General features: G+C 31.5%; 1 long non-coding RNA gene across 30 annotated transcripts in view; it reads left to right on the top strand.

Moving 5' to 3' along the window:
* The window catches only part of LOC143243016 (uncharacterized), a 31,193-nt gene extending 5,964 nt beyond the window's left edge, over positions 1 to 25,229 (top strand). Inside the window, exons 2-8 of one of the 30 annotated variants that reach the window (XR_013023696.1) lie at positions 2,266 to 2,355; positions 6,873 to 6,972; positions 9,405 to 9,534; positions 14,905 to 14,997; positions 17,525 to 17,590; positions 18,642 to 18,712; positions 23,576 to 25,229. This is a non-coding gene — a long non-coding RNA (uncharacterized LOC143243016). Of the gene's footprint in view, positions 1 to 2,265; positions 2,356 to 4,967; positions 6,340 to 6,872; positions 6,973 to 9,313; positions 9,535 to 14,904; positions 14,998 to 17,524; positions 17,591 to 18,634; positions 18,713 to 23,575 lie in introns of those variants that run through there. The other 29 variants (XR_013023692.1, XR_013023704.1, XR_013023707.1 and 26 more) reach the window with 29 other exon arrangements.
* The last annotated feature ends 307 nt before the right edge of the window (positions 25,230 to 25,536 follow it).

The raw sequence follows: 25,536 nt of genomic DNA, 5'->3' as shown, positions 1-25,536 counted from the left end.
TTCCTAGATCAAAATTAAAGATTTGTTTCTTTGAATTTCGCACAAAGCTACATGAGAGTGGCTGCGCAAGCCATCCCTAAATTATTCGTCCGAAAGTGAAAGATATAGTCAGTGATAGATATCAGCTACTTAATACAATAAGCTGTTCAAGGCGTTGAGTTCAATACCTTCACGTTTAACTGTTGTTTGTGTGGGCATTGCGGTTATTAAAGCACCGAGTGTGATAAAAAAATAAATGTTTGTAAATGTAATTTCATCTCCACTATAACTTTATATCTATTTGCACTAAAATTTAAATGTTTTATGTAACTAAGGTTATAAAAGTTTCCTAATTTCTGTGTTGCTAAGAAACTAATTGATTGTTGATATTTTTAATATAAGCACGTGATTTTACAATGCTTAGAAGCAACAAAGATGTCAGACAAATAATGTATTGTAGAAGTTTTTGATTAAATGCCTAAAGCTGACAATGTACAGAAACTAGAAGGTGAAAAATTTGTGGTAATGCCACAGAACCACAATTCAATTTGGAAACAGCTTTGATTTTAATTCAAAATATTCAAAGTTAAAATGAGATAGAAAAAAATATTAAGATTACGTGTTTGTGTGTGTGTTTTCTTATAGCAAAGGCACATTGGGCTATCTGCTGAGCTCACCAAGGGCTAAAGATTACGCGATTTTTATTGCAAAATATTGTTTGATAATAATACTTGTTAGATAATCACAATTATTGTTATGAAAATTCTTTAAAGAACTCGCCTGGCAGGTATATAACTTAAGAGCAAACATTTGGAATATTGTGTTCAGTGTTATTTTGAATTTCATGCAAAGCTACACGAGGGCAATCTGCGTTAGCCGTCCCTAATTTGGTAGTTGAAGGCAAATGGGAAGGTAGCTAGTCAACATCATTCACCGTCAACTATTGGACGACTCTTTTACCAACAAATAGTGCAATTAAGCGCTACATTATGAAGTTCCTATGGCTGAAATAGCGAGCATATTGGGTGTGATCGAGATTCAAGCCTGCTACCCTCCGCTTACGAGTCAAGTGCCTTAACCACCTGGCCTATTGTGATCAGTCTTTTCACCACTCACTCCTCCAAAAAAATTATATTTACCAAAAAAGTTTTACCTACTTCAAAGTCATCTTCATATTACTGAAGGAAGAAGAGTAATAACATTCATGAAAAGATGTTTTACACCTTACTAAATCACATGTTCATTGCAAATTTAATAATTTTTCATACCCTTATTTTAAAATAGACCAGAAAATAGAGAGAATGGTGTTTCTGATTTTAAATATTTCTTGGGGAGCATGCCTCTGGATCTTCCTTGAGATATTGTGCATAAAATATGGTGAAGAGTCACAAGCCAGCACTACATAGTACACTGACAGGATTATCTCCCTGATTCATCAGTATCACCCACTTAAACATACTAAAAAACCTTGTCTGTTGATTTTTTATAAAGAGATCTTAATATAACCTTTCCATCCCTGGAGTAATTTTAGTAGCTGTGGTGTGAACAATTTACAACAAATCAGTGTCATGACTCAGACAAAGCTCAGATAATATTTCAAGTGAAGACTATCGAGGGCCAACTAGTGACTTGAATAGAAAGATAACTTCCTCGTTTTTACTTGATAATCAGTTTAGGTTGCATCACTCTGAACAGTCCTTTATACATCACCATTCCTTCTTGTGTATGAAGACCAAAGTTGTACACTACTTTATAAGTATTTGGTGGATCAGAGCAAGATGTATTGATTGTCTTTTTCATGAAGTAGTTTGATCCTGCAGGCACTTGTCACCTTGTAATTCAGAAGTTACTTTTTTGTTTCATAAATGTTTAACAGAATTTGAATTAATAACTTTTTCTTTAATTATGTTTTTTATGTAAATCACTAAGATTTTCTATACTTAATCTTTTGCCATAGAAAGGGATTTTAAGATTATAAAATTTATTTATTTCAATATAATTTCTTCAATAAAGAAATAAGATTTGATATAAAATTGCAGAATGACTTGCCAACATTATGGTTAAGAATGTAACTGAAATGAGTCTGAGGTAATTAACCACCTTAATACAAAAGTTTCCAATACCAAATAATTAGTAGTAAACTGTATTTTAACAAAAAGATTAATTATTGGCCATTGAAAAACAAACTTTATATTATGTATTATAAACATTGTCCATGATTTTATTCCTCACTCATGTTTAAAATTAACTGTAGCAAGTACATTTATGAAAAGTAATTTTTTACAGCATCCAATCAAGAGCAGTTTTCCTGATGTCACTGGTGGTGTTTTATCAAATGTGAAAAGAAAATTAGGCTTACTAGAAGTTTCCAAAATGGTAAGTGTATCTAAAGAATTTTAAAAAAATGTACTTCAAACTAAAACATTCAGGCAACTGATTGTGATCCACATACATATTCCATTATCAATTTAATTATCTTCTATTAAACCTGTATGTGTGCTTGGTCATTCTGACCAGTTTTGTAATCTCCATGTAAACATGAAATTACATAAACCACTGAAATATTCTAAATATACAAAGTGTATCATCATGAGTTTTGGCAAATGTTTATCTAAATGTTACATTCCTCTTGCAAACTGAAATTATAGTTCAAGTAAATTGCTTTCATAAAACATTTATCCATTAATTTATGAATTCTCTCTCAAGTAATTCTGTGTAAAGTGTGATTTGTTATGCTAAGAATAAAATTACTTGTGTTCACCTAATGGTTTTTATGTTTAATTTACATTACTCATTATGCCTTCGAAATGAATATCATTTTTTTATTTTTCATAGAACTTTAAACTTGCTCTCTTATCTTCTCTACCATAACACCAACAGTAATGAAAGTAGTGAAACAAATGTTGAAGTACATAATAATTGCAGATTGTGAAAATGCAATAACAATTTTTATTTTTGCACAGCCTCAGTTTTCTAAACATTTCCAATTTGGCTGCTTTTACTTTACAATGTCTTTCTGACCCTGTCTAATGACATAACTGTGAAATATACACAGTAGTAAAAGTGATCTAACCGACTGAAATACGAAGTGAACAAGGGCACTGAACATTTTGGAGCTATTATGAGGCAGATTGATTTTTTGTTCAAAACTGGACTGTTTGTCTCTTTATCTAAGTTTCTCTCAGGACCTTGGCCTTGAATATGCTGTATGCTGTTCAACATTTGATACTTCAGCCCTGAACAGGGTCTTTCCACACTTCTCCAGTTCAGAGTCTGTACACTGGGTTCCACTGGCTCTACTTTTGGGAATATAGTCTGCCATTCATGTTTTTGGTCTTCATATTTAGGTGTAGCTGACTGAGTTCAGTATGTCATAGATTGACGTTGCTGTTTCCACTGATCAGCCCACCATACGATGTTTTATTACCACCTCTGCCTGTTACCTTTCTCTGAGTCATCTGAGGAAGGTTGATACTTCCAATTGGTTGTATTATTTTCATTGCCAAACATATTTTGAACCATACTTCTATTCCCTTGTATGCAGTTGGTTTAAAATCAGTTTGTTACTTTAGTTTTACTTTTCCCCTTCTCTCTTTGTTCTGATTTATTTGTTTTTGGTATTTCCTTAGTTTGGTGTTCATATCCCTTCATCTTATATCTAGGTACTTTGTCTTGTCTATTGTTTTTTATAGTTCTGTCTTTTGAGATTGCTCCTAACCCTTTGGAATCCAGGGTTTAGACTTCAAAGGTTATTCTTCTTTGGAACCAGTCCCAGTCTTGGTCCTGTCAGTGCCTTTCTCTCTCACTTCATCTCCCAGTTTACTTTCTTCTCCAACAACCTGGGGCTTTGAATGTCCTATCTCATAATTTCATCAATCTTCTTTTTTCATACTTTACCTTTCTTATTGTTCTATTTTCTATCCACTTCTCACTGATCTTCTGTATCTTCATTATTAACAGAAGGAATTATAGAATCTGTCTCCCACTCTACTATGGATTTTTATTCTAGTCTTTTTGTTGTCCCCATAAAGTTGGTTTTTTATACTGTTCCCTTAGTGTGGATTCCTGTACGTGGTGAGGGGACCTCCCAGGTAAGGTTCTGTTTTGTCTGGTTACCTTCTCTGGGATGTAAACATTTACTATTTAACTTCATTAAAATGTATTTATTTTCACTAATACATATAAACAATTGTGATAAAAATACTGACAGAAATAGGTTACAACTTCATGTTGCATAACAAAAGTGTAAAATGTTTAATAAATTCCAAAAAAATGAAAATGAAACTAATTCAAGTATTTGGAAAGACTTGAGACCTACTAGAGCAATAGCTCTGATGATAAAATAATGCTTTTGAGAAAGTATTTAAAAGGTTTAATGAATGAACACAAATTTGGAAAATGTTTTTCACTGATAAGATCAACAGTAGAGTTGTTTTATGGAGGATTAGACACTTGTTCTGCAAATATTAAGGCTAATTTGTGACACCTTTGCTATTTTTCTTATAAGAGCAAAGAAAATTAGCTTATCAAAATATGTTCTGTGATTTAAAAAATTTAAGAATTGGTTTTATGGCGAATCATACCATCTCAGTGCATGCATCGTAAGTATGGTCTTTCACTGTCTTTTCATCCTTACTTTTAGACATGGAATTGGTCTCTGTTGGTACTAAGTTTTGTAGTCAGTGAACAAATTTTCAATATCTTGTACATATGTGAACAACTATTTCTGTCCTTATCATGAAATTAGAAACAGTTAAGGAATGTTATGAAGAAAAAAGTATTTAAATGTGATTGTTTGGAAAGTTTTGAAACATTCTGTTGTGTGTTGGGGGGAAGGGAGTTTCTTCTGGAAGTGGAATTTTATGTTTAAGAATCAAGAGGATTTCTTAAACATTCATTTGGTATGGATAAATCTACGCTACATCATACATGTATGAAAAAATTGCATTATAAAGGTACTTGTCTCAGTTAATGTGACAGTATTGTTTGTTTATTTAATATAACCTTCCAGTGTATACAAATAATTTGTGGTTTATGCAGAAATGACTTGAAGTTTCCCTCTTCTTGTTATTGTAGCATGTATTGTAGTACCAATTGCATGCTAAACAACTGAGAGAACTGTTTAGAACTGGAAAATTTAATTGGTTACCTTCAGGCAGTATTTACATTGATTAGTTTTGTGCAGTTTAATCAAAATTATGACTTAATCAATTGTCACAATAATAATAAACTAATTGCAAATAGAGATAACAATTTTCTCTATTTTTGGTAATTTTATTTATCCAAGTAATAAAAATGTTACTTTGTTTGCTTCTGAGCACAAAACTGCATACCTGACAAATCATGAACATCAGCAGAGATGCCAACCATTATGATTTGAACGTAATCATTACGAGTTTGGTGTATACATTACAATTACATGCTCATACAGACAAATATTACAACTTGTTGCAACTCCCAAATTATTATATATTATTTTGGCCAATACAATAAAGTGATAAATTGTTCCCCAGGACTTGAAAGGGGTGAAAAGAAAATTTCTAGTAAAATGCAAATAAATTTTGATAATAAATAAAAGACATAGTCCAAATGGCTACTTGCAATAATCATGTTTGTGCTTCAAATAATAAAAAAATATTTGTATCTCCAACATCTACCAATAGTTTAAGTGCAGTGCTTCTCCTACTGGGTATGTGGGGGAATCCATAGTTATGTCATCAGTGCTTGTCAGCCAATCAGTGCTCGTGTCGATGGGTATTTATCATTTTCTAAGCAGCATGGAAACACCAATGCGATCGTTCACAAGTTGGAAAAAAAGAGGCCTCGTTTACCAGATTGTCTTGTTTCTGGCAAATCTAAAAGGACTGAAACTGTGGAAGGGTTCTGTCTACAATAATTACGCTCAGTCATTTGAAATAGTTGGCATCTCTGTATCAGATAGTATAAAACTTTTAATTATAAATATGCTTTAATGTCTAGTTTATTAACATGCATGGATAATGAAGTTCATTAATCGTTTTAATGCCATTTAAGTTTTTTTTAATATATACATTACACATTTTTAATGTGGCTCCCTTTTGAAAATCACAGTATATGTAATTTGATTTGAAATTAGAAACTGGCTGTAAAATTAAATCACTTGAAAACATGACTGTAAAGTCCAACTTCAGGTGACTAATGCTGCTGTTTGAACTACCCATTAGTTTTCCTGTCTATAATTTTGCAACACTTCTTTTAAAACATTTTTGTTACTTTCCTTTTTGAAAATGGCCATAACGTCAAATAATCTGGAACCAGGACTAGAAAGGCCAACTTCAGGTGACTTATGGTGGTTTTTGTACTTACCTCTTTGTCCTCCTGGTGAGTTACGATAATTACAGTTACCCTACAGAAAGTCCTTTACAACTTGAATTACTGTAGTTTTCTCTTAATGTTGTTGACTTGATGTAAACTTTGGTTTTATGCTATTTGTATGTTGTGTTTTTAAACATTGTTTTTTTTATCATAATTTCTTTTTATGAATTTTACTAAATTTACTTTTTTTACTGGATGTTTGACATAGATAGCCTAACTGCTTTGTGCTATAAAACTCTAAATCAACCAACCAATCTCTCACAAACACTGACAAAACTCCCTTGCTACTTCTGAAAGATTGTCCATATCAACAAACATATTACCACTGTGGATATTTTCTTGTGTGATATGTTCTTTGTTACGATACCTTTAAAAGTATACAAATGTCTAGATTTTTTCTTAGAAGCACCTTGCATCATGGAATCGTGCTTAGATGTTAGCTTCAAAACTGGTACTTGTGCTACGAGTATCAACAGCATTTTTCTACCAAGTGATTCTCTTGTGCTGCTACTAATCTTATTCGTCTTCTCTTTTTTCAGTTGCTTGTTTCTTGTGTATCTGTTGCCCTGAAACTTCCTGGTTTCTGATTTGTGAGGACCATGCTTCATGTCCAAATTAAAATATTCAGGAATTACAAGGGTAATAAACATTTTTTGTTAGACTACATGAATAAGTAAAAGTATTTTCTTTGTTTAACACATAGAGTTTAACATTTTTGATTGACTCATCAATAAAAGGTTATTGGTACAGTCCATTGAAAGGAAGTAGTAATAAGAAAATCTGCATTTTGATAATGAGGAGGAATTACAGTCAAACTTGGTAAAATTATTAACAAAAATGGATAAAAACAATTGTGGATCACACTGCCATGAAAATGGAATGTAAATAGGGCATTTAAATAGAAAATCTTTTAGCTTTCATACTTTTTTAAGGGTTTACAGTGGTTCTCAGAGGTTTTGATAAGACATTGAAAATATAGGGGCTAAGAATTCAAAATATGCAAAACATTAATTGTGATATTTTTTGATATTTTAAGGGAACATGCTACTGTAAAATTAAGAACAGGGAATCCCAGGTGTGATTGATCTGTTTATTTACTGATTCAGCCCCTTAGGTGCCTTTCAAGATGAAAATTTCAGTTAGAGTTATTCTGGTAGAAATTATTTTTACTGTACTTAATCTTTCCGAACTGTAGTTGATTATTAGAAAGTACCAAAGTATTTAGAGTTGTAATACTTCACTTACATTTCTTATACAACCACAAAAGCAAATATTTGGCTGCGAATATAGATAGTTTTTCTAAAAGTTCTTTAAACACATTTTAAGGGTGTTGAGTGTTGATATAATTACTGGAACATTCTTTATCATAAAAACTTTTGTTCTTGAGAATGATTGCATGAGAGATTGAAATATTGTACTTGTTTTTAAAATATTCCTTCTTACTATAAAAGGTGTAACTTCCAATAATCTTACAGCAGTGTTGGTATTATGAGTACTTATCACATTTTCAAACAGTTTTTCCTTTTTATGTACCTGTTAAGAGCAGAATGACTTTATAACACCCCTTTGTCGGCCCGGCATGGCCTAGCGCGTAAGGCGTGCGACTCGTAATCCGAGGGTCGCGGGTTCGCGCCCCCGTCGCGCTAAATATGCTCGCCCTCCCAGCCGTGGGGGTGTATAATGTGACGGTCAATCCCACTATTCGTTGGTAAAAGAGTAGCCCAAGAGTTGGCGGTGGGTGGTGATGACTAGCTGCCTTCCCTCTAGTCTTACACTGCTAAATTAGGGACGGCTAGCACAGATAGCCCTCAAGTAGCTTTGTGCGAAATTCCAAAACAAACAAACAAACAAACACCCCTTTGTCAAAAGTTTGAATGAGTTATTCATGTTTTTTGCACTTGTTAACAGAGTTCTTAGAATTCTTGCACAATTACCAGCAGCACAGTGTGTGGACTTTTAATGCTAGAAAATTGGTTCTGTGTTCTGATACACATGGTGGGTAAAGCAAAGATAGACTATTGTGTATATTTGTGCTTAATTACAAACACATAAATACTTAGAACTCAACAAAACATTTTGTTTCTGAACAGAATTTAAAAAAATTATACAACAGACATTGTGGAAACACAAATTAAATTTTTATTTTCTTATTCATAATTGTATGCAGTGGACAGACATCTATATTCACAAATAATATTATCCTTCTAGTAAAATGTGTAAAAAATTGAAATATATATAGTTGACATTTCAAGTCATAGTCTTAAACTGATGACATTTGAATTCATGTTTGGAAAATTCCTTATAAACAAATGTTTCAATATTTGTGTACAGTAAGAGATATATCAGTTTGGTGAATAAGTATGACTTGTATAGAGATTTCTAAAGCTAACTGTCATAGAAAATTGGCTCAGCTCAATGCAAACCTAACTGACAGCTGTCTGTTATTTTCAAGTAATGTTATTATAAGGTTGATAGTGTTGTTACATTTAATAAACAACAACAAAATAAAAATCAAACTTCTTTAAAGCCTCTGTTTGTATGTAATTTTCCTTTAAGTATTGTATAAGAAAGATTTAATACCAAACTTAAAATACTGAGTAACGATGTGTGCTTGTGAACAAATTCTATGTTATGTCTTTTTGTGTAAGTATTAAAATTGATGTGTGGGTTAAAGATAAAAAAGTAGTTATATTTTAGTGTCTTTATTTTTCTTTCAGGTGAATAAAAAAGTATTACATTTGTTCAGAAAGTGAGATAGAAAAATAACACTTTCATTTAATATATATTAATTAGAGCATAACCTACTATTTTGTAACTTTGATCTTCATCTACATATTCAGAGTAAATCAATGGATCATTGTGATATAATTTTTGAGCAACAAAATCTTTCAAAATGCAGAATAACTTTTTTATAAACAAGTACTTGTGTTGAGCTGTACCTCATGTTTAAATGTTCTAATGCTGTGTTTTTATCACCCAGATAAATCATGATTCTAGCCTATCTAAAAGTTTACATTGGATAATACACTCCTTTCTTACATGTGGTAAAGCAGAATTTTGTATTATATCAGTGGTGTTGTCCCATGACTATCTGCACAAACAGAAACAAGCTTCAACAAGCTGGGCATTGTCTATGTGAATTGAACCATCTGCCAAGATTCTGTGATTTTGAATGTGTGAGGACACTCTTGTAAGTGGAAAGTAAGTTAATTTCTATAGTATTTAGTATCTGCTTAGTTTCATGTAACTTTAAAAAGTTTAAACATTTCAAGTAACTTGTCATTCAGTTTGTTGAAAAAATTTTGGGACCATTCAGCAATTTAACCAGCATTTATTTATTAGCATGTTAAGGTAATTAAAAAGCAACACTAACCAAAATGAATAGTGATATATATATATATATATATAAACAAACCAAAATTTCAATGTTAGTTACATACCACACTCGGTTATTTATTGAGTCTTGGAATTTAAGATGTCTTTATTAATAATTAAGTAATTTGCTTAAGTTTAAATTATCTAAGTTTTGAATAAGGCTTAATAGGAACTGAGAATGTCTTTCTATATGTATATTTTAACTTATAATACATTTTCATATTCCTATCATTTTATAATAAGTGAATATTGTTTTTGACTTTTTTCATCTTCAGTTTAACATGTGTAAAGAATAGATGTAGATGACTTAATACAGAGAAAAGTGATGGAATGTAGAAATAAACATAATACATTGAATAGTTATATAGTTGATTCTCTGTCAGTAATGACCTCCACTAGTGCAAACAATAACTAATTTCATAAACCAATCACACTGATATAAAAATAAGTCTTGCTGGTACCTTGCCATTGTTTTTTAAATTTTAACATTGTGCCCTCTTGTCATAATGGGGTATAAACATTGTTTAATGAAATTTAGTCAACTTATTGAAAATTTGGTAGTGAGGAAAGCTGAAGAATACTAGTAAATAAAAGGCTGTTACTGATGGAATTTTGGCAAGCTATAGTTTTAATTTTGTTGTATACATTGATCAAAGTGAAAGAAACTTAAAATTTAAAATGAATAAACATAAGTAAAGTGTTGAGAAAAAAAGGTAAAATTCCTACATTACGTGAACATGCATATCGTATCAGTCTTATCATTTATTTGAAAAGAACTGTTATTTTGGATCAATTGAATGAAATAACAGCTGGAAATATCGGATAATTTACGAAAGAAATGAAAGTGAAAGTAATTATAAATAAAGATAAAGGTTTGGCAAGTCAACCAGTATATGAATGACATGTTTTTCTGAAAGTTCAGTGTATTAACTAAGTACTCGCATGATCAGTGGCTTTTTACATATTTATGGTTTCCATGTAGAGTACCTGGTTTGAGACTATTTAAACTTTCCAAACAACAATGATCACTTGAGTGCCTCAATTAAACTGTACCCTTGTTATTTATGGAGTACCTGAGGGTCAGTGCTTGGGCTTTTGTTCTTTCATATTTACATTAATCATATTGCTAGAGGCATGTCATGAGAGTTTACTGAGTTATATTTAAAATTTAATAAAGTTACTTTTATTATCATGGTAAGTAAACTTGGCAACAAAACTTAGCTTGTAATACAAATTTGGAAATTATATAGTTTTATAGGACAACATTTAAAAATGTCTTAAATTTTCCATTGTTTTCGAATTGTGATATTTGCATTTTAAGTATTTCCTCTTCTCTTATTTATTGACTACTTGTCCAAGAAGTACAAAATTTGACATAAGTTGCTCATTATAATATTGTTATTACTCAAAGTATAATTTTTTTTATAGCCTTCAATCTTATTTGGTTACAGAGCTATAAACTAGAAAATCAAGTCCCTTTAGCCATACCCATAATTAAGTTTTCTCTTTCACAAGTTTCCAATATTTAGTTCTCTTTGATATTTAAAACTATATTACTTTTAACCAACAGAAATCCAAATATTATATTACATAATTTTCTGTACAGGAGTTTGTTTATTTTGCTTCCAGTGCAAATTTTATTTCCACAGGAAACACATTGGCAAGTTTAGCCAAATTTTTATTGAGTCTTACTGAATGGTAAGAAAGCCAGAAAATTTTGATAGTCCTAGGACAATATGTGCTTTTAGCATGTTATTTTGTATTCTTTGTTGCAATTTTGATTAACTAAAAATCATTTAGTGCAGTAATACCATTATAATAATAGTTTTAATTGAGAGTTGATAAAAAAAAGACCCAGGTAAGTACTATATTTCTAGTTTTTCATGTGTATTATTTATTATTATAAAGGTAAATAAAATATAAGTTTTAGATTAGGTTAAATAAAAAAAAAAAAACGTTTTCCTGTGATATGCTCATTAGTAACCAATGCATTACATAATTTCTTCAGGTAACGTAAGCTGCATGTTTACAAAGTGGTTCACAACTTGTGTGGTGATATCATTAGTTAGACACAGTTCAAAGAGCAATAAAATTTAAGCATAAATATACATATATTGTAAAGGGCTTAAAGCTATTTAAGATAGTCAAATGTGTCGTGAAGTCATTTTTTGAAAATACAAAGGACAATATGTTTTCTTTTCATGGTGTATGAGGTGTAGAGTTAGAATGAGGAAAATAACATAACACATAAAGTTTTACTGAAAAAACACACATTGAAATTCCAGTGCAATTACCCACCCTTTTTCACAGTTATAGCTATTTTTCATATGATTTCCTTCTCGTGCACAGATTGTCACTCACTACTAGCTGTGAATTACTATCTAATTACACATGTATGCCACATGTGTAAATTAGCATTCAACAACTCTCCACCAGTATGAGTGTAACACATCCTTTTTCTGATATTTATATCACCACATCAACCTGCCACAATCAAGGCAGGTTATCTTAATTGCAGGGTATAGCCATACATTACAAACCCTCTTAGATATTTCCAGTGTCAGTGTTTCGGTCGCTCAAAGACGTCATGTTGTGGTTCATTGAACTGTGCTCATTCTTGCCCAGAATGGTTAGAAGAAAAAGAGATGCAGCATTTGAAAACGATTCATAACATTACTTATCCTGAGGCTTGAAAATTGCTGTCCAGCACTTCATCTCAGATGTATGGCTGCTGCATGTCATCCCACAACTACAGTGGGAGTGCAGACAGATATCTCTGTGTCTCCAAAAGAATCATTCTCAAACCAAATGGAAAGGATTTTGACCTCCATTGTTAAAAAAGTTGATGAATTAGCTTAACATCCATCTCTGTCCCTAACATACATTCCAACAAATCCCAAGATCCACTTCCTCTGGTTCTGGGTACAGGCATTTCTTTGGGTGCATCACCTTCTCCCACCACAAGATGCAAAAAGGATCATTTGTTCTTGTCCCCAGTCACTGGAATTCTCTTTAAACAGCATGGACCTACCCAATCGACCCAGGACAGGATTCATGGAGGTTGACAGACCTCCCTCAAATAAAGACAGTAAAGAACAAAAGACATGGACAAAAACAGAAGGGTTCTCCACCCAACTTACCTGCACATAAGTAATAATGTCCAACTTGATACAATGGAACTGTCAAGGTTTACGTTGTAATCTGGATGACATCAAAACACAGATTGCTTCCTACCATTCTGCATGTCTTTCCTTACAGGAAATATACCAGTAACGTGCCAATACAGTTACCTTTCAGTATTTTTTTTTTGTACAGAAATGACAGGCTGTGTGATGGATGAGCGCATGTAGGGGTGGCATTGTTGGTTTAATAGCATGTGCCCACCCTGTCTTTGCCACTGGATGCACTCTTGGAGTCTATTCCTATCTTGCAAGGTGTTGCTGTACACTAATGCTAGTGATAATTTATTGTTTATGCATGACACCTTGTTAAGAGGATAAAATTGGTCTTACCTGAAATCTAGTGTGTCTTTTTAAAATCCCAAACTTGTTTATTCTTATCCTTTGGTTTTAGATATATCACAAGAAATCACAACACATTCATCCTTCCTGAATATTTTATATATTTCAATAAAGTCTATTCTCTCTCTCTTCTTTTTTTTAATGCTCTTAACATGCTTTTCATAAGTTGCCAGGTAAGTCAATCACGTATTTCAGTTGAAAACAGAGAATCTACCTAATTCTATCTAGTTTCTTTGGTTTTGTACATTTCTTGTCAACAAGCTTTTTTATTTTGTAAAATTTCAGTCATCAACATTATTTTAACTGAACTTTTCATGTTCTTAATTATAGGAATATGTTTTAAAGTCATTTTAAATACTTTATTGTGAGAGAGAAAAATGTAATGTAGATTGTATGGTCAGTAGTATGTACTTAATGGGCATTCTCTACTCAATCATACAAAATTAAATGTAGTCATGTTGTTTCGTATTCAGTCAGTAAATCAAACCACCCCACCCACTCCCCACAAAAATTATATTTACCAAAGAGTTTTGCCTACTTCAAAGGCATCTTCACATTACAAAAGGAGAAAAGATATAACATTTGTAAAAAGTTGTTTTACACCTAATGAAGGAAACACAAAATCACATGTTCATTGCAAATTTAATCACTTTTTATACCCTTATTTTAAAAGAGACCAGAAAATAGAGAGAATGGTGTTTCTGATTTTAAATATTTCTGGGAGAGCATGCCTCTGGATCTTCCTTAAGATATTGTGCATAAAATATGGTGTAGAGTCACAATCCAGCACTACATAGTACACTGACAGGATTATCTCCCTGATTCATTAGTATCACCCACTTAAACATACTGAAAACCTTGTCTGTTGATTTTTTATAAAGAGATCTTAATATAACCTTTCCATCCCTGGAGTAACTTTAGTAGCTGTGGTGTGAACAATTTACAACAAATCAGTGTCATTACTCAGACAAAGCTCACACAATATTTCAAGTGAAGACTATCGAGGACCAGCTAGTGGCTTGAATAGAAAGATAACTTCCTCGTTTTTACTTGATAATCAGTTTAAGTTGCATCACTCTGAACAGTCCTTCATACATCACCATTCCTTCTTGTGCATGAAGACCAAAGTTGTACACCACTTCATAAGTATTTGGTGGATCAGAGCAAGATGTATTGATTATCTTTCTTATGAAGTAGTTTGATCCTTGAGGCACTTGTCACCTTGTAATTCAGAAGTTACTTTTTGTTTCATGAATGTTTAACAGAATTTGAATTAATAACTTTTTCTTTAATTATGTTTTTTATGTAAATCACTAAGATTTTCTATACTTAATCATTTCCCATAGAAATGGATTATAAGATTATAAAATCTATTTATTTTATTATAATGTCTTCAATAAAGAAATAAGATTTGATATAAAATTGCAGAAAGACTTGCCAACATTATGGTTAAGAATGTAACTGAAATGTGTCTGAGGTAATTAACCACCTTAATACAAAAGTTTCCAATACCAAATAATTAGAAGTAAACTGTATTTTAACAAAAAGATTAATTATGGGCCATTGAAAAACAAACTTTATATTATGTATTATAAACATTCTCCCTGATTTTTTTCCTCACTCATGTTTAAAATTAACTGTAGCAAGTACATTTATGAAAAGTAATTTTTTACAGCATCCAATCAAGAGCAGTTTTCCTGATGAAGTCACTGGTGGTGTTTTATCAAAAGTGAAAAGAAAATTAGGCTTACTTGAAGTTTCCAAAATGGCAAGTGTATCTGAAGAATTTAAAAAAATGCACTTCAAACAAAAACATTCAGGCTACTGATTGTGATCCACATACACATTCCTTTATCAATTAAATTATATTCTATTGAACCTGTATGTGTGCTTGGTCATTCTGACCAGTTCTGTAATCTCCATGTAACCATGAAACTACATAAACTACTGAAATGTTCTAAATATACAAAGTGTATCATCATGAGTTTTGCCAAATGTTTATGTAAAAGTTACAAGTCATTTATTAACTGAAATTATATTTCAAGTAAATTGCTTTCATAAAACATTCATCCATTAATTTGTGAATTCTCTGTCAAGTAATTATGTGTAAAGTGTGATTTTTCATGCTAAGAATAAAATTAATTGTGCTCATTTCATGGTTTTTTTATGTTTAATTAACCTTACTTATAATACCATCTTAATGAATATCATTTTATTTATTTTTCATAGAACTCTAAACTTGCTCTCTCATCTTCACCACCATAACACCAACTGTAATGAAAGTAGTGAAACAAATGTTGGACATACAAAATAATTGCAGATTGTGAAAATGCAATAACAATTTTTATTTTCGCACAGTCTCAGTTTTCTAAACATTTCCTGATTGGCTGCTTTTGATTTTATTACTTTACAATGCCTTTCTGACCCAATATAATGATGTAATTGTCAAATATATACAGTAGTAAAACTTAACCAACCGACTGAAATACAAAGTGTACAACTGAACATCTTCAACATCCAGATCCCTTCTTTCACCTCTTGTGGAGCAGATTGATTTTTTGTTCAAAACTGAACTATTTGTCTCTTATTTAAGTTTCTGCCAGGACCTTGGCCTTGAAGATGCTGTACCCTATTCACCATCTGAGACTTCAGCCTTGAACAGGGTCTTTCCATATGTCTCCAGTTCAGAGTCTGTACACTGGGTTCCACTGGTTATACTTTTTTGGGAATATACAGTCTGCCATTCTTCCCTTTGGTCTTCATATTTTGGTGAAGCTGACTGAGTTCAGTATGTCACAGATTGATGTTGCTTTTTCCATCAATCAGCCCACCACACTATGTTTTATTACCACCTCTGCCTCTTGCCTTTCTCTGAGTCATCTGAGGAAGGTTGATACTTCCATTTGGTTGTACTGTTTTCATTGCCAAACATCTTTTGAACCATTCTTTCATTCCCAGTTATACAGATGGTTTAAAATCAGTTAAGTCTATTGGATCTGCCATGGTTTGTTGCAGCTAGGTGGTTTTGTACAATATCCTCTCTACAGTTTCTGTGTTCACTGTCAAGTTATATGGCATTTCTTTTGTTCTGAATGATATCGAAGCTACACAGTACACTCACTGTTCTATTTATACCAACTCTTTTCACTCTCTACTGGTCAGAGAATCGCTTTGTGTTAATTCTCACCTTATTTTCACAATATTCAACACTGGCTGGCCTATTTTTCTTCTATCTTCTATTCACATCCAGTTTTTCTGGATAACTGGTCATGTTGGTATTCACAGGAACAAGTTTGCTGACATTAAGTTGGTCTGTTCTGGTGCTGTCACTGCTTAGCTTGTTCTATATATGGACTGCAGTACTGTATTCAAGGCTCAGCTTCTATTTCCCGTACATAAGGATTGTTTCCTATATACTAATATCACCAATATTTCTATTCATTTTTTATTTCTCGTATATTAGTTTTTGTTACCTGTATATTAATATCACCTTTATTTTTATTAATTTTTCTATTTTCCACATATTAGTATTGTTTCCTATATATTTCTTTACATCATCATTTTCTGTAATTCCCATTTCTTTTTATTTTTCTATTTTGTGAAACCTGTTTTAACATTTTTTTAACTGTTGTCACTGCCATCTTTCATATAATGCACACATTCTTTTATGTACATCTAAACATGACAGGAATGCCTTCTGTTATTATTTACATAAATGACATCAACATCTGTACTTGTAATGTGCCCTACTAATCATTGCTCTTTATTATCCTAAAAAAAGAATAGTCAATCGAGTTAAGATATTTTATGTCACCTTTATTGGGTTATATGTTGTACTGATAAAGATTTAAACACTCATTCAGTTTCACATGGACATAAACAGTCAAAGGATTGTTAGGCTAGTTTGACCTGCTTGAAATGAATAGTGTATTTTGTTCAGTTTAAATTCTTGCTCTTGCTCAGTATGTTAGTTATTGATATTTCTTTTCCAAAAGTTTAGTGATGCATTTGAAAGCCACGCTGTGTAACATTGAATAGATTCAAAATAGTTATTGGTATCTGAATAGACTTATTGACCTAAAAGTTCCATCAGTCTATAGAAATACAGAGATAAAAGTTAGTTTTGTATATCACCTTTTGAGTATATGTATAAAGATTGGCTCTGCTTACTGTTAATAGGAAGATTTTGAATTTTTCATGAAACATTAAGTTATGAAGTACTTTATAAAAATGATAAATGTAGCATGAGATAGACTTAAAAATTGAAATAACTTTATTTTAACTAAACATTTTAGTAAACTGAAAACATTGAAGATCTACATGTTGCATTCTTTGGAAATAAGAAGCTTTATGGCTGTCAGGTATTTGCAGTGTTAAAGAGTATAATGTGTGTGGTAGAAGGAACACTCTAAATGTCCCTCTGGTGTTAATATGTATAATAAACAGTTTGTGTCATGCTTCTTTGTTTTAATAGTAATGGTCTACAATTTATATCATTGTTTTGTAACAAAACTACCAATTGATATTGTTAGGTCAACTATGGTATTTATGTTGTGAATGTTTAATATACATATTGGTTTGTTTTTTATTCTTGTTAATTTTGGTGATAGAACAAAACAATTTAATTCAGAAATTATTTAGATTTAGAATTGATATTTTGTCTTTATTGAGCTTAGAGTAAGTTATTGCACAGTACATTTTTAAGCTTAATTATAAAACAAATAATACCCTAGGCTCACTTATTTCACCACGATAAGTTAAATAGCATTTTATTTCTATTTTTTCAGTTGTTTATTAACATTGAGGTATAGATAAAAGTAAGATAAAAGTTACCAAGGGTTTCAATGGAGTAGCGTTTCAACTAAGCCTTTGTTACAATAATGTTTTACACCCAATGCTTATATTTAGGCCATTAAATACACCTTCTGTTACTAATGTTAAGATCAGATGATAGCTAGTTGTGTCTGAGTGTGAATGTGTAGTATTTAAAGTACGTAATTCCCTCTAGTCTTACACTGTTAAATTAGGGATAACTAGCTGAGTTCCGTCTTGTTTTAGACTTCTAAATTAGGGATGGCTAGTGCAGATAGCCCTCGTGTAGCATTGCATGAAATTCAAAAACAAACAAACAAACATAATTAAAGATGTATTAACTGTGGAAACTCTACTAAGTAAAATAGTTACATATATTTTTCGATATCACATCTTCCAGTTATTTTAGTTTAGTCACAGAGTCCATCAGTCTCCTTTCACTAAAACTGGTTTTTTATTATTACTTTCTGACTTATGGTGTACAATTCCTTTTTCTTGTAATTTTTGTTAGTTAATTTACATATAACAGTTTACTTTATTTTGGTGCACTGGAATTTATCTTGCAGAATTTTTGTAGTTATATTTTCTAATAGCTTCTAGATCTTTTCATGACATGGGACTGGTCAACCTACTTTTATGACTATGGACAAGAAAATAGCAAGTATTTAAAGGTAAGATGATAAATAGTTGTAGACTGTGAATAAAGTAATGTTTTATTTTTTCTTTCTTTAATGTTAGTTTATTTTTAGTATTGGTTAAATTGTTTGATATATATATATATTTGTTTATGAGGATTATTTTGCATTGTTATCTTAAGATATGTGTTCAGAACAAAACTAAACCTTCTAAGCTAGCTGAATCTTGTGTTTGGGATTATAGCAAAAATTTTGCTTGTATAGAGGTACCATGACAGATGGATCAATACCTTCCAATCATCATAAGTATGGTGGTATGTTAGACGTATATAATATTCAATACTCGTTTAATTTTTATTTGAACTATATAGGTATTTTGTTTTGATCAGAAGTTGGAAACAGTTGTAGATTTTATTACCAAAAAGTTTCTCTCCGTAGATGTTTTTTATCACAGTAATATATTAGACATAACTTGAGAATTCTCTGTATTAATACCATAATTATTAATGAATCAGTTTTAACTGTCGAGAGTTTAATAATAGTTGAATGTCTGTTGTGTAGTCAGTTAATCATACATGCATACAATTTGCACATATTCACACGATGATAGGTTCCAATGCTTCACATTAAATAAACATTCTTAGATTTTCATCTCCACGTGTAATGTGAGAGTAATAAAACATTGAATACAAAGTAGATAAATATTATCAATATATTATTTTTCTAAGGTAGATAGAAATAAAATCTTAAATTTATGGTATAATGTTTATAATTAAAATTCTATTTTACATTTTGAAGTTAATAATCATGAATGTGTTAGTTAATTTAGCCATAATTAGTTTCATTTAGTAGAAAACCACTTAAATTCAGAATGTTTGTTTATTCATATATTTAACAGTGCTTACCACAAATTTGCACAATTAATTGATACTTTCTTGCATATAAATACGATAGTTTTCCTTAACCTTTTTTTTATGATAACTAGGTGTCTAGGCTTTTTGTAATGAAAGAACACCTCATATCTGTTAAAGCATGTCTTGTTAGTTGGCATAACTAAGAATATAGATACTTGTAGGAATATCATGAAGTATATATTTTGTATAGGTTGATCTGTAAGTAATTTTGAAAATTTTATATTTAAGGTTGTTCTATGTGTAAGCTTCTTTATAATAGAAGTTATATATGGTTTTAACTATCAGTTTTGAGTTGTACTTATGAGATAAAATTCATGTTTTTTGTTTGTGTGTTGAAATATCCTTAAGTCATTGAATCAAAGTAATTTTTTAGAAATATGTAAAGCATATAAGTGTTTGAGTAATTTTGCACAGTAATTATATGTTTAGAAGTTACACTGTACACAAAAGAAGCTTCTCTACCACAATAAAAATACAACTGTTCATGAGTAGTTTGTTGATCCTAATTCTAAAAATTGTTGAATATTACTGATCACCTCTAGTTTTTGAGCTATGTTAGGTTTATTCTAAATATTCTTATATATTGTGAAAATAGCACTCTGTGATAACTTTATTTATTTATTGAAAATTGCATTTAAGAATGTTCAAAAACAACATGTAATTATATACTGAAAATACACTTAAGCTATGTTTAAAACTTTCATCATAGTATTATTTTTTATTTCTTTTTACAAAATACCTGACTGACTTGTTGTATCTTTTATGTATGTTGTTAGTTTCATGCTTTTAGAATCAACAGTAATCTTCTGTCATCACAGGATTCCACTGTCTTTCTTGATGTTACTGTTCTATTATAGACATAACTTAAGGGAAGTGCTCACCAAGATTATTGCTCACTGCACCTAGATCACTTGATAAGAAGCTTAATTAAAAGTGTGAGAAGTGTAACTTTAGTGACATCTTGGAGCCAGTTTTCCTCTAGTTCTCAGGGATATCATAAATCGTCACAACATAGTTTTCATCTCTGTAAATTCCTAAGAAAATTTTAACAACCAGCTTGAGTGATTTCCTCACAGTAAGTTCTTTCTGACTGAGTAGTGTTTCAAAATCACCATTCATCAGCACTTCCCAAATGTGTGGCCCAACAAAGATGCCACCTTTTAGTTTTTTACTTAAACTAAACTAAACTGAACTAACGTAGCAGGGGTTCAGTTTAGAGAGAAAGAAATCAGAAGAGTTCTCTCTCCAATTGGGGTGTTCAGGAACGTTGTGGTTCCTCTTCGTCCCCTTTCGTGGATTGTTATTAATATTAGGTGGTAGTTTTTTATTTTATTTTTTATTATTATTTTATTTAATAAATTAATTATTGTTATTATTCTTGACTTTTTGGGTGGAGGATGTCTCTTTAAATGTTGTTTTGGGTGGAGGCAAAGGCAGCAGTGGAAAGAAAGGCCGGACCTGTCCCGAAAGGAAGAAGTTGGGCAGATGTGAGCATGAATATAATTCATTCAAATCCAGATCAAATCAAACGGCATGATTCAGGGTCTGGCAAAAGAGTTGCCTGGGCTGGGATCTAGAAACCAATGCCGAAAGATTTTGATGTGGGGAAACGGAGTGCCCCGAGAAAACCCACTTTCACACGACAGGCGCCGAAAGTTTTGCCTGTCGTGTGCCCTGTACCTGAAAAAGGAATTCATGTTAATAACATGGATTTTATTTATTTAGATTCTTTGTTGAGTGGATTGTGATTCTTGAAATATGTTGTAAGGTGATATGTATTTTGTTGGTGCACTTGATAATTTGTGTAGTGATGCCGTTAGTTTGTTTCTATTTTCTGCTTTTAGATAATATTTGAGAGAAAGTTCTGTTATTCTATCTCTTATGGTTGGTAAATTACTAATTTGGTGTAGATAATTTGTTGGCGTAAATGATGGTAGGCTGAATGCGGATTTTAATATTCTGTTTTGTTGCACTTGGATTTTCTGGAGTGTGTTGTTTGACATATTGTATGTTACTTGACATCCGTACTCTATTAGTGGACGGATGTAAGCCTTGTATATTTGTATAATGGTGTTCGGTGCGCATTTTGATTGTTTACCAGTTATAGTCTTTTGATATGAAATCCTTTTTCTGATTGATGAGTGTATATTGTTTGTGTGTTTTATCCATGTTAGTTTTGTGTCGAAAGTGATGCCAAGGAATGTGATGTTTTTGCTCATGTTAATGGTTGTGTTTCCAAGTGATAGTTTTATTTTTTCTAGATTTTTTCTTTGCTTCTTTAGTTTTCTATAGAAGGTGATTGCTTGTGTTTTTGTTGGATTTAACACGACCCTCCACTTGTTGCTCCATGTTGAGACGTTGTTTAGTGATTCTTGTACGCGAGACATGGCCATTACTGGGTTTCTGGAGGTGCTCCAGATCGCGATGTCATCTGCGTATTGTGAATTGTGTGTGTATGTTAGATTTGGAAAAAGTATGTCACTGACGAAAATTATGTATAGAAGCGGAGAGAAGACTGATCCTTGGGGCACTCCTGCCGTTATATTAAATAATTTGGATATAGTTTTATTGACTTTTACTTGTGCTGTTCTATTGGTTAAGAAATTTGAAATCCATTTGACTATCGTGGGATTTATTTGTAGGTGATTTAGTTTGTATATGATGGCGTTGTGCCAAACGCTGTCGAATGCTTTTTTGACATCTAGGAATACCCCGATGGTTACTTGATTGTTGTTGTAAGCTTTATAGATTGATTCAGTGAGTCGTGTGAGGTGATCTGTTGTTTGTCTATTTTTTCTGGAGGCATTTTGAGATTCTGGAAGGATGTTGTTTGATTCGCAAAAATGGAGGAGACGGTTGGAGATAATTCTCTCCATCAGTTTGCCAAGGCAGCTTAACAGACTGATGGGGCGGAAATTATCTGGATTTGTTCTATTCGTTTTTACTTCACTAACTTTTTGAAACTTATAAGATAGATGGAATGAGGGAAGAAACATATCTTGATGATTCACTGAAAGTTGGAACTCAACTTTCTGTTTTCCTACAATGTAATTCTCTCTCACTGCCCATTCCTTCTTTTTGAAATGAATTTTATGATATTGGCTATCCCAGACAGACAAAAAGCTACAGTGTTTGGTATACTCACTTTATAGACTTAGCAGTAGTGGATATTTGATTGCTTCAGGTATAAGCTGCATGTTCTACTATGTTCACAGCATTAATAACAGGAACCAATGGCTTAGTGTTCCCATTATGTAAAAGCAGTTTTCACACTAACTTTAGATGAATTGGTAAAATGTTTTCTTTCTTGAGAGTATATTCAGTACTTGATTCTTCAATTAGTGCATCAACATTTGTACAGAAACACAAAGTATCTTGCGTGCTGTCGTGAGAAGCAAGACTTTTATGATAAATTCCCCATGCTGTTTCAGTATAAAACAAGTCACAAATCTGATCATTCAGCTCATCTTGTGTGATCAGATGAGGCAGTTTATGCTGAGATGCCACAGGGGTAAAATTACTAAATGAAGGAAGTAAAGATGATTCATTGTCTTTTTTGCAGTATAACTTCTGTTTCCCACTTTGCTGCTGGATGTGACACAAGAAAATCATCCCAATAAGATACTGGTGTCATTACAGATGCAATCTCTGAATATTTAGTGTATTGTTTAGTTTTGTCTGAATATCCAGAAATATTAATGCAAAAATAACAGTAAGTTAGATGATCTTTGAGCTCACACTGTATCATTGAAATTGTCAATGACACAATTGCTCTTTTTTTATTTAGCCACTGTGTGAAGCCAGATTTGGAAACTGAACAACACAAATGTAGCATAAACTGTTTAGGTGGTTTTTGGACTTTACGTGAAGTGAAAGCCGTCAGTACATAAAATAATTTTCTAAAAAGTATAAAAGAATTATGTTTACAGAACTAGTTTAAAATATTTTAAAAACAAAATTTTGATTTTATTTGATTATATCACAGGTATGATGTGAGGAAGATGGACTTTGTTTTGAGTGTGTGCAGAGCCAGACAAAGTAACCAACTGAGTGAGTGAGTGAAAAGCAGTTGAGAGAAAGGTGTATCACTCTGCCCATTTTAAACTCAGTTGAGGGACTCCTCAAATATTCCTGAGCAGAAAAGGTGAGCATGGGAATGAAGCAAAATTGGTGCAAGTCATTATAATTTCATCAAGAACAAGTAGCACATATGAACAATATATATGGAGTTTTACACCAATACACTACAGTTACTGTTTGAAGTAATCAAAATTTATTCCTTTTTATCATTAAACTTTCTATGTAAACTTAATTTCACAGTATAAACCTATTGAACTGAGCTGATTGTATGGTATTACACATATTGTTGATAAAGTAGTGAGATACTACAGTGTCTTAAAATCTAGAGGTGTTGGACAAATTCTGATTACATATGTGAAACCAAAACTATTTAATTACCAAGAATCACTTGAGTTTTCTCTAGTAGTAAATGATTTGTTATGCAGTGTTACCTAAAACATTGTTTCGGACAAATTTGTGTCATAAAGATAATTTTTTTTTTTACTTTAAAATGGTGTGTTTACACTTTATATTTTATAATGCATGCTTTTAAACCAATTGCAATGTTTATTTATTTGTGAAAAGTGTATTACTACCTTTCAAGTTGTTTTAGAAATAAAATTATTTCTAAAAAATACAAGTTTAAAATAATGCAACATTTTTTAAAGGGTCTTATTTTTTTTAGGTAGGTCTTGTTCAGGCTTGTGAATGAAAAGAATAATATAATTTACTAATTTTTTAAAATATTAATTTGACCTATCCATACTTTTAGTGTGAATTAATGTTCTTTACTCCCTTAAGGGTGAGAGAAGCAGACAAGAAGAAGTTGGTAGAAACTGCCCTAAAACAGCTCAGACAGTTAACATCAAACAGTGATTAGTATAATTGTACTTAATTCTTCCCTTTGTTACATATTTTGGTTTCCTATAATTACTGGCTTGATGGAAAGTATCCATTCAGTTTTTTGTGTGTTTAATGAATTAGTAAAATGTGACTGTTCAATGTCAAGAACATTGATATCAATTATTCTGAGAAGTGACTGTACCAGGCTTTCAGTTAACATTAACAAAATATAAAGATTCTTATCATTACCACAGTTTTGTTAAAAATGGATAGTTCTAGCAGCAGAGCTTACCATATTAATGTCTGCCATAAAGGGAAATTAGGCCAAGAAATGCACTTTCTACTTATTTCTAACAAAATGTATTGACCAGTTTTTAATTGTTTGGCTATATAGTTTTAAAATTTTGTGAGAGACAAAAACGTTTATAACACTAAATTATTAAAATTATTTGACCCATATGTTGCTTTATTTCTCAGTTTTAAATTACTTTTTGTTTAGCCCATTTATTGTGTTATAGAATAGGGAAAGAGTGTGATTCTGAGGGAAGTTTGATATTATAATTAAATTGTGATCATAACACAAATAATAAAAAAAGACATTAAACACGGGTCAGTGTAAAAGTTCTCTTCTAATTTTCCATTTGATTTAATAGCTAGCTCATAACTGTTTGGTCTCAAGGTAATATATAGATAGTAGAAAATGAACTTGAATCATCTAATAAACTGTTGTTGTGACACATCTGAATTCCTTGTGTTTTCTGAATATAACTTAACAACTAATTGTAAAGTTACATACAGATATTAGAATATAAACAAACCTTGTGGTCTAATAAATAGCAGCTATGATAGATCTAAATTGTCTTCTTTATGATTCAACACACTGATATAGTGGTGTTAAGAGAGTCATCTGTATAAACAATATCTGTAAAGATGTGTTTTCAAAACAAACACCAAGGGCCTTTATGAGATTTTTAGAATGGTACTTAATACAGTTTCTCAAGTGTGGTCCCAGTTATTACTGGAAGAAACATTTTCATGTGGATG

The sequence above is a fragment of the Tachypleus tridentatus genome, unplaced genomic scaffold (genome assembly GCF_004210375.1).
Source record: "Tachypleus tridentatus isolate NWPU-2018 unplaced genomic scaffold, ASM421037v1 Hic_cluster_2, whole genome shotgun sequence".
NCBI classification, from domain to species: domain Eukaryota; kingdom Metazoa; phylum Arthropoda; class Merostomata; order Xiphosura; family Limulidae; genus Tachypleus; species Tachypleus tridentatus.
This window is presented reverse-complemented; position numbering and strand designations above follow the sequence as displayed.